At 38.8% G+C, this 9730-nt stretch overlaps 1 pseudogene; it reads right to left on the reverse strand.

Moving 5' to 3' along the window:
* Positions 1-1360: 1360 nt before the first annotated feature.
* On the reverse strand, positions 1361-9460 carry LOC125395505 (histone RNA hairpin-binding protein-like; annotated as a pseudogene).
* Between the last annotated feature and the right edge of the window lie 270 nt (positions 9461-9730).

The raw sequence follows: 9730 nt of genomic DNA on the forward strand, positions 1-9730 counted from the left end.
TTTATGTGGGAGTAAGTGCAGGTAGAGTCCAAGAGACTTGAAAACATCCCATAATAATATCACAGAGTAGGGTGGGGAGGGTAAAGAAAAATAATATACATGGGAGAGTATAAACGGGGATGAGGGAAAATAAATGGGAAAAAGGGAGGGTTTGGGCTCATCAAAACAGTAAGTATGAAAATGCCTTTAGAAAACTTGATATGTTATCAGCTAATAAAATTTAAAAAATAATAAACAAATTAAACAAATTAAAAATTAGAGTAGTGTATAGAAAGAAAATGTTGAAAATATCAAATTTGGAAATGCTTGCAGAAAAATCATGAATCTCATGCCCTAAAACCTTCTGTGAATATCACTACAAGCATGTTAATAAGGTTGCCTCTGCTTAAGTAAAAGAAACATAAACCTATGAAGCAGTTTTCATACACTGTTTTCATTTTTAACATTCTAGTTAGTATTTAACTATTCTGAGAAGAAACCAATTTGTATAAGTACAACTGAATTTGTGTTATAGAAGGTGCTTTTTTAATTATCTGTAGCAATTCTATCTCTTTAATTTTTGAAAGAAAATTTTAATTGTATCATTGTGCCTTTCTTCCCTCCTACCACTTTCAAGTAGCCACACAAACATTTTCTCTCAAACTCATGCATTCAAGCCTCTATGTATTTATATATAAAATCTGTTCAGTCAGCATGATGTTACTTACATGTACTTGATTTCAGTGTTGACCATTTGGTGCTAGATAATTAACTATGGTCCATTATTTCCTATTCAGAGCAATTTCTTTCATGGTTTTTTATCTCTAATTCCTTTAGAAAAAAATCTTCTTTTTCACAAAAGAAGTAGACCTTTTAAAAATGCAGCTAATAAAAAAGCAACAACGGAAAAACACACCTTATCAGGAAGCAGAGCACAACTTACTGTGGATTGCCAAACCACACTTGGACAACCTCAATGCACTACAACACTCAAAGCTCAAGAAATATTATACCATGGTAGAGGAGGTAGAAACATTGTAAGAGTCAGAGGAATATATATCTACTATGAAATTGCATCTCCTAAAACTGTTGGGAAAACTGCACCCATGAAGTCTCAAAATTGTTGTCTATAAAAATCTGAACAATGGCACCAGCAGACATGCTAACAAGGAAGGGGAAAATACCTTCAAAGCACTAGAAATAGCACTTTTAAGAATTAATATACTAATGAATTTAGTTTTTATAACATCCAGTAGCAATCATGGAAGTATTGACTTGCAGACTACTTAGACATGTCTAATGACAGTACATCATCAATTAACCGATTTGCAAAAATAGAATTCTACATACCAATTTTGGCCTTAGGGTATTCCATGGCATCTTAGCCATGGGGAAGAGGGTGGGCTGCTGCTGGCCAGCAGGACAGGAATGCATCAATGTCACCATGCACCAGAGACAAAGTAGCCAAAATGACCAATGTGAACCTTGACCGTTCCACAGTGTAAAGGAAGTGTGTGGAGAGTTTGCTGTGCTGGAGAACCACACCCATGGCCCATAACCTGAAGGAACAAGAGGAAGAGGTTAATTTGGCATCAAATATTGAACATAACTATGTAGACCAGCATCATATGCAGGTGGCTAAGCAATGCCAAGAGGAAGGTCTAACAACCCAAACCCAGTGCCAGAAATGCTACAATGATCTTCAACAAAAAGTTTGAGAAAGTGCTCAGGAAATCAGGAGAAATAGGCCATTGATTTTGAGATGAGGTACTTAGCAGCAAACAAATGAAGACCTAGTACAACTTTTGCAGACAAAATACAGGATGAAGTTACAGGAAGAGGAAAGGAAGAAACACATTCCAGAGTTCTCAGGAGCCAGTTCCAACAAAGAAGATAGAGAAATGGAACCCATGACGAAAGAAATGATGACATGAAAAAATAAGTGATGATGTCTCTACACCAGCAAGACAGACCTACAGGGATCAGGAATGATATCACACTGAAATCACCCAGAAGTTGAAAAAGCTCTTGGAAATTGATGACTGAAGAAAAGAAATTTAAAGGAAGCCAAAGAGTGAGAAAAGTCATCTTTGGACCAAGAAAAAGAAAACATTGGCCATAGGTGCAAGCAAAAGCAACAGCAACTACATCAACACATTCAATTCAAAAGACAACTAGGAACACAATGTTCTGAGAGTGCCAGGGCATCTCAAACACCAACACCTACAGCAATGGACCCTGAGGGTCTATATCATTACCATTTTTTAAAAGCAACCAACATAATGCCACTTGTAATTACAGGCAATCAGAATCCTCTTTTAAAGGATTCCATAGCAAGCCATGATTTAAAAAAAATAAATAAATCTGCATTGAAAATGATCTTGCTGGAGGAAATATGACTGAATGATAAAAGTGGACTCCACATTATAATTGGCTTTCTGTGAGTTACTCTCTCTCAAGTGTTTCCCTTTCAAATCATTTTGAAAAAAGAAATTTCCACATACCAGTGATAAGGAAGACAATAAAACATCTCAAAAATCATATTTATGAAGAAAAACTTCAAAACATACAATAATTTTTGGTTTAGGATTCCATTTATAAAAGACACACAAGGAAAATGTGTTCTGACCTTTTAAATGTTACTAATAAATCTCTTCCCTTCAAAAATATAACAGAAGTCTTTTTTGCTGTAAAAAGGAGGGAGGGAGAGAAAGAGGGAAGGAGGGAGGAAAGAAGAAACTCAGGAAGAAAGCAAGGAGATATAAGACAACATGGAGAAGGGGTTTAAGTTTTCTTGAATGAATAAAGTTAGCATCTGCACATGAAACTCAAGGATTCACAGTTTGAAACCATGATTCCAACAAATACCACCAAATATTTGTGAACACTGGTGGTGAATGAGATGTGAGTTCACTACATGTAGTACACTTCAGGGTTGGCAAAACAAATATGTTTATTATTTATATTGCTGCTCCATCTGACAATTATATGTAGGAAATATGACATTATTTAGGATACAGACATTCAACTAGAAAACAGGTGAGCCCCCAATATCTTTGGCAGCTTTATTTGCTTGTTCTTTGTGTGTTGGTTTTATTTTGTCTTGTTTTGAGATATTGTACTACCATTGAACCAGAGGTTACCCAATACAATCACAGTTACTGACTCTATAGCTCATAAATATACTGTCACATAAGAATACGTTTTGGTTCAGAATGATATTCATATCATACACCTTCCCCACAGTTGTGTGCTTCTTCTGTTCCCACTCTAATGTTTAGTGTGGGTGTGAAACAGGTAAGTTTGCTTCTGGTAAAAATACCTTCAAAGTTAGTGTCCATATCATTTAAGGTAAGGTGAAATATTATATTGAATTTTAATGACAGTATTTCAGTATCTGCACAGATAGACTTTATTATCCTGATGCTAACCACAGTTATCCTCAGTAGAAAACTTATATTACAGTAAGAGCCAACAGGGACTGGCAAAAAGTTAGGAACATTGCTGTCTTTCTCAGCCATCTTTTAACTATGTAATAATTCATGGTCATTCTCTGTCTCTTTCATGGATCTGTTTCCATCCCGAATTTCATTTATGAGACATGAGCACTTACACTGGTCTGTTCATTGACTCTACAGCATACTCTGAAATAAAAACGTCTTACCTGGACTCTTACCTCTTCAGTTTTCTGGGCTCAGTGCACAGATACTGACTTCATTATAATCTGCAATGTCAGAGAGGAAGGCAACTCAAGCCTGAGATAAAGGTTTGAGACTCTGTGATCTCACCTCCCTTCAGAATGACAATTTTCATGTCATTTGCACTGACAATGACAGTGTGGCATTGGGAGACAAAATAATTTATGAAACTTTTTCCAGTTGCTAATTAAAAAGACACTCAGAGTTCCTCATGAATATCTCAAATGACACAGGAGTTTTGAAGAGCAGATAAGGTTTAATAATCCCTGAAGCATGACTGGGTCTCCAGTGGAAGGTGCTAGAAACTTCAAGGTCAGATTCAGGACAAATTGCAAAAGTCTCTATCCCTCACTGGGTACAGGAGTCTCTGACTGCTGCCCAAACAAATAAACTTAGTTCATTTTAAAAAATTTAGAATACTTATTATTTAATATATCTTTGAATATTTCATACAAACATATGCCCTTTAGTCAAGTCTATCCCCATTTATCTCCTTTTCAAGTCTTTTCTTTCACCACAATTCCCTCTGAATTTCATGTGTTTATAAAAACAAAACAAAGAAAAACAACCACCTTGCATACTTACTGATGTTCTTTATGCCTAACACAGGATATCTGATGTGGGACCTCCCTCTGTATGCTGTGATTACTATTAATGAATAAAGAAACTGCTTTGGACCTATAGCAGGGCAGAACTTAGGTAAGTGAGGAAGGCAGAACTGAATGTTGGGGAAAAGAAGGGTGTTCCATAGTCACACTGATGAATATCTCAAATATCACCATAGAACCTTCGTCAGGCGATGGATGGAGATTGAGACAGAGACCTACATCAGAGCACTGGACTGAGCTCCCAAGATCCAGTTGAAGAGCAGAAGGAGGAATAAGATTAGCAAGGAAGTCAGGACCAGGAGGGGTTGGTCCACCCACTGAGCCAGTGTGCCTGAGCTAATGGGAGCTCACCAAATCCTGCTGGACTGGGGTTGAATGAGCATGTGATCAAACAGGACTCCATGAATGTGGCTGACAATGAGGGCTGACTGAGAAGCCATTGATAAAGGCACTGAGACTTGTTTCTACTGCATGTACTGACTTTTTGGGACCCTGGACTATTTGGATGCACCCCTTCCTAGACCTGGATGTTGGGGTGAGGGCCTTGGGCTTACCACAGGGCAGGGTACCCTGCCCTCTCTTAAGACTGTAGGTGGGGAGGAGGGTGAGTGGGGGAGCGGGAGGGGAATGGGAGGAGGGGAGAAAGTGGAAATTTTTAAACGGAAAAATAAAGATTTAAAAAAAGAAGGATGGAGTCAGAGAGAAGCCATGGAGCTGCTGGAGATAGATGCTGGGAACTTTACCCAGTAAACCACAGTCATGTGACGATATACAGATTAATAGAAATGGGTTAAATTAATATAAGAGTTAGCCAATAAGAAGCTAGAACTAATGGGCCAAGCAATGATTTGATTAATACAGTTTCTGTGTGATTATTTCAGGTCTAAGCTAGTCAGGTGGCTAGGAACCAACAAGCAGCCTCCGTACTACAGATATCTATGGAAGCATGGCTATCATTTCAAAGATCAAGTTGTCAAAGTTATTTGTCACGTCTTCTCCTAGTGGTCATCAGCTGTCACTAGCTCTGCTATGGGACAATGGTCTTGTACCCTGTAAAGATATGTCACCTGTATTGGTTCAATAAAATGTTGATTGGTCAGTAGACAGGCAGGAAATATAAGTGGGGTGACCAGAACAGGAGCATTCTGGAAAGAGGAAAGGCTCAGTCTGCAGCCATTATCCAGACCAAGAGGAAACAAGATGAAAGGTACTAAGCCATGTGGCTAATGGAGACAAGAATTATGGGTTAATGTAATATGTAAGAGTTAATAAGAAGCCTGTGTTAATAGGGCAACCAGTTTATAAGTAATGTAAGCCTCTGAGTGTTTCTTTGGGACTGATTGGCTATGGGACTGGGCAGAAAAGCAATCTCTGTCAGAACAGCTCTTCATCTATGAGTTGGGAATCCTGATTTCCTTCAATCTTCTGGATTTTTTTTCCAATTGATCATTTATAGGTTTTGTTCATGCTGTCATAGCAAGTGAATTTACAACTGCAAGTGCACAGTTCTGCCTACACAAATCCTGTTTCTTTAGAATTATATAACACCAGAACGGTTCTAATACTCTTTCTGTCTCTTCTTTGATGATGACCCCTAACTCATGGGAGGAAGAGTTGTGATATAGGTGTCCTACTTTTAGCTGAGCTTTCTGGAGTCTTATTCTCAGGAGCTTGAATGATTGTGGACCTCTGTAGTAATCACTGTCTAGTGCAAAAAGAAGCTTCTGTTATAAGGGTGAGAAATGTACTAATCATTTGGTATAAAGATAAGTATATAAACACAATTTGTTTAGTCCATACAGTGTATGTGTATATATAACATTTCAATGCTGGTCTTTTGTTATTGGATAATCTATTGGGAGGCTATTTCTTGGGGAAGACTCTTTCTCCCAATACAAACACCCCTGGGTTGGCTGTACTTCTTTCTCAAAGATTGAGGATGCATCAGATCTATCCCACTCATTTAAGTACGTCTATGAATATCATTACTTTTCAGATGTTGTTTAGGATATTACACTGATGACACCCACTTCATGGGTATAACTTCTGTAGTACAGACAATCTCATGGCAAACTTTCATTTCCCTGGATGATGCCATCTTTAAAACGTCTCTTACAGTATGATCCTCAAGACCTAGGTGCATTCGTTGTGTATAGATGTATTGGATTGTGCTGGTGCAACAGTTAGTGGTTATAGCATTCTATTCTATTCTAGTTCTCTGCAATGATCACCATGTGTTCTAGGAAACATTTCTGAGATGAGGGGTGAGAACTATACTAAGCTGTGGGTGAAAGCATAACCATTTAGAATGTGCTTAGGAATCATACTGTGTTAGTAATGTGACAATAGCAGATTCTCCTCTAAGATCCATGACCTCACTAGTTCTGGGTTCCAGTACCAGGCATGATTTCCCTCCATCAAGCATGAACACTTCTAAATTATTTTTACAGAGTCATTAATAACCTGAAACCAAAAAAAGACAAATATCAAGCAAAAAATTTTATAAATTCTCTATGCATTTCTTTTCAACCTTTAACTAGGACAGTGTTGCTTGTATGAAAAATGGATACAGAGAATTATGATTATGTGAATAAAGTTGGTCATGGATAAACTAGTTAAAGGCCTAGTGTGGTAGTACATGTCACATCTCCAAAAATTAGGGAGTCAAGGCAGGCAGATCTTTGGGTTCTAGGCCAGCCAAGAAAGCCAGAGCTATGTAGAGAGACCTTGACTCAAAAAAGAAAGCAAAATAATGAAGGAATAAAGGAAGAAAGAAGTGACAAGAAAATCAGTCACACATATGTTTTCTGTTTATGGTTCACAGATGTTATATAGATACATAAATTCATGAGTGTTTTTCTGTAGCATAATAACACAACAGAATTGTTCAGTAGAACAATGTAGACCAACAGAAGGGGCAAGAAAAAGGCAGCTGAAGAATATGAGAGAAATAGGCTGAGTGAAATATAGTCTTATATGAAAAGCCCTATTGTGACATGGTTTCATATATAATGAACATTCACAAAGATCATAGTGAAAATAAAATGAAATGAAATGAAAGTGTTTTTGTCCTCTCCTCCTAGCAATACTCTAGTTACTATGAAATTTTCTGGCCTTGCTTCATTTTGTTGGTCTTTTTACTTTTTACTTCTGTGAGTAACCGTGGAGTTGGCCTGCATCAAAGGTTTTTAAAATTGGAGTCCATGGCTTCTGCAGCACTGTGTACCTTTCATGGCTTGGGAAAAAGTGGTAGTAATTCAGATATTGAATCACTTAGGCCACCTGTGTTTCTCTGTGTACTCTAGAAGTCAGTGTATTGTGTAGAAGCATAGCCAACAACTTAGTCTAGACATAAATCTTATAAATACCTTCTAGTGTGCAACCAATATTGTATTCATGCAACCACCATTATATTAATTTTGAAGGGACTTATCAAAAGTCTGGTGGCTTGGAATAATTTTTTTAGTCTCAGGTTTGTTGGTATCATGACAACCAGGTCTGTATTTTATTCCCACTAACCATGTCAGGAGATGCTAGTTCAGTAAGCAAGGACTGGAGCTTAAAGGCAGTTCTTCTAGCAAGGGTATAAACTATGGGAATTTAAGAAAAATAAAAAGAATAAAGTGAAGGCCTCCTGCATGTGTTGTGTACACATTTATCATAAGGAAGAAGATACTCTTGTTGAGGTAAAATGGGAAAGACAACTAAAGAGCAACATTTGTTTGTAAAAGTTTCACGAACTTGTAAAGCTTACTATTGGGAGGCCAGTCACCAGTCAGCACCAGGGTATGTGAGAAAATCCCAGAATGTGGTGATAGCTTAGGACAAATTCTTATCTATGAAGGTTAGACGTTTTCAATCTGAGGGGGAAAAGGTAACACCGATGCATTGTGATGGCTACTATCTGTTTACTTCATCTTGAAAAAAAACCTCTCTGAAAAATCTCCCTTTCTCTCCTACCATTCAGCAGCCTCCCCCTAACTTCTTCTACAGTTACCTAGAAAGACAGCTGACACAAGATTGGCTTCATAAACACAAGGTTATCATCCACCGCCAACCTATATGAAAAGTGGCAACTGAAGTCTCAAGTTCTTGTGGAAAACAAATATCCTGTTGTCTAATTTGGGGGCGGGGGAGATAATAGGGTTCAATCTTCACCAGATTTACCTTCATTTGCAATTAAAACACGTATAACACTCACCATACATAAAAATACGGCAAGGAAAACAAGTTATCAAGAGAAAATAAACTCTTTAACAGAGAAAGCCAATGCACAGAGCTCATGCTCTGCCAATCTTCCAGAAGGCCAAGCAGAGCCAAGTATTTCCAAGAGTTGCCACCAGGTGGCAGTAAACTCGTCGCAGAGAAGTCTTTCATGGGTTCAGTTAAACAAGCATCCAATTCAAACTTTCCTCCACTTGACAGTCTACATGTCTTACTTTGGTGAGTATGCCAGCATATATATCAAAGTTATCCTGAGAACTTGTCTATCACTCAGAGCTGTTTTCTGTGAATTCTCTCTCCATTTCTCCAAGATCTCCATCTTGTCATTTCTTGCAAATGGCATCCTTCTTCAGCAGGACGATCCCAAAAATGTAAAACCTTCCAGAGTTTTATCTGTTGGTCCCAGGACAGTCGACTATACTTCTTAAATTTGTTGGGGGTCCTGGGATGCATTCCAGGTTGTCCAGGTGTCTGGGGATCTCTTCACTATATCGATCATTGGTAATAGTGTTCCTCCCATAGTTGATCTGCCTCTGTCTTCTCATCAAGACACCTTCATCTGTCTCCACATCAGCTGGCACTGAAGACAGAGACTTCTTTGAATCTGAGCTTCCTGATGATAATTTTTCTCTCTCTTCCAAAATCATTTGTGAGTACTTTTCTCTTGTATCTTGCAATCTATTTGTTAACTCAGGTCCTCACTTCATCTTCTACAACTGTACTTGCCCAGTCAGAACACCTACAACAGGGCTTAGGACCTTCAGGAGTGGTAAAGCTTTTAGGTCGATGGTCCCACAATCTGGTGCTGGCTTGCCTAGGAGTCCTCGGGCTTCTGGTCTTTCTTTCTGCTCTGCACTTCTCTCTGAGGTTCCATCTTGCGGGGGACCATGGGCTTGCATCTCTGTCGCGGCTGCTCCCATACCGGGGTGGGCTTCTAGGTCTGCAGGCCATGGCGAAGAGCGGTTCAGCACCAAAGATCTCCCTAGGCGACAGCGCTGACAAAATTTGAGCTAGCCTTGCCCAACCACACTTTGAGCTAGTCTTGCCCAACCACCTTTAAGTGTGCAGCAGCCTAACCCCTCAGCAACTACCACACACAGACTGGGATGAAACCATTCGGCGTTCACCTGTAGGGGAGATCTAGGCTCATCTCGCCCCACTGGTAGTTGCCAAACTCCAAGGCCTGATGCAGCAGCTCAGAAGAGCAGGAAAATGCATTAG

The sequence above is a fragment of the Myodes glareolus genome, chromosome 1 (genome assembly GCF_982192425.1).
Source record: "Myodes glareolus chromosome 1, mMyoGla1.1, whole genome shotgun sequence".
Lineage (NCBI taxonomy): Eukaryota > Metazoa > Chordata > Mammalia > Rodentia > Cricetidae > Myodes > Myodes glareolus.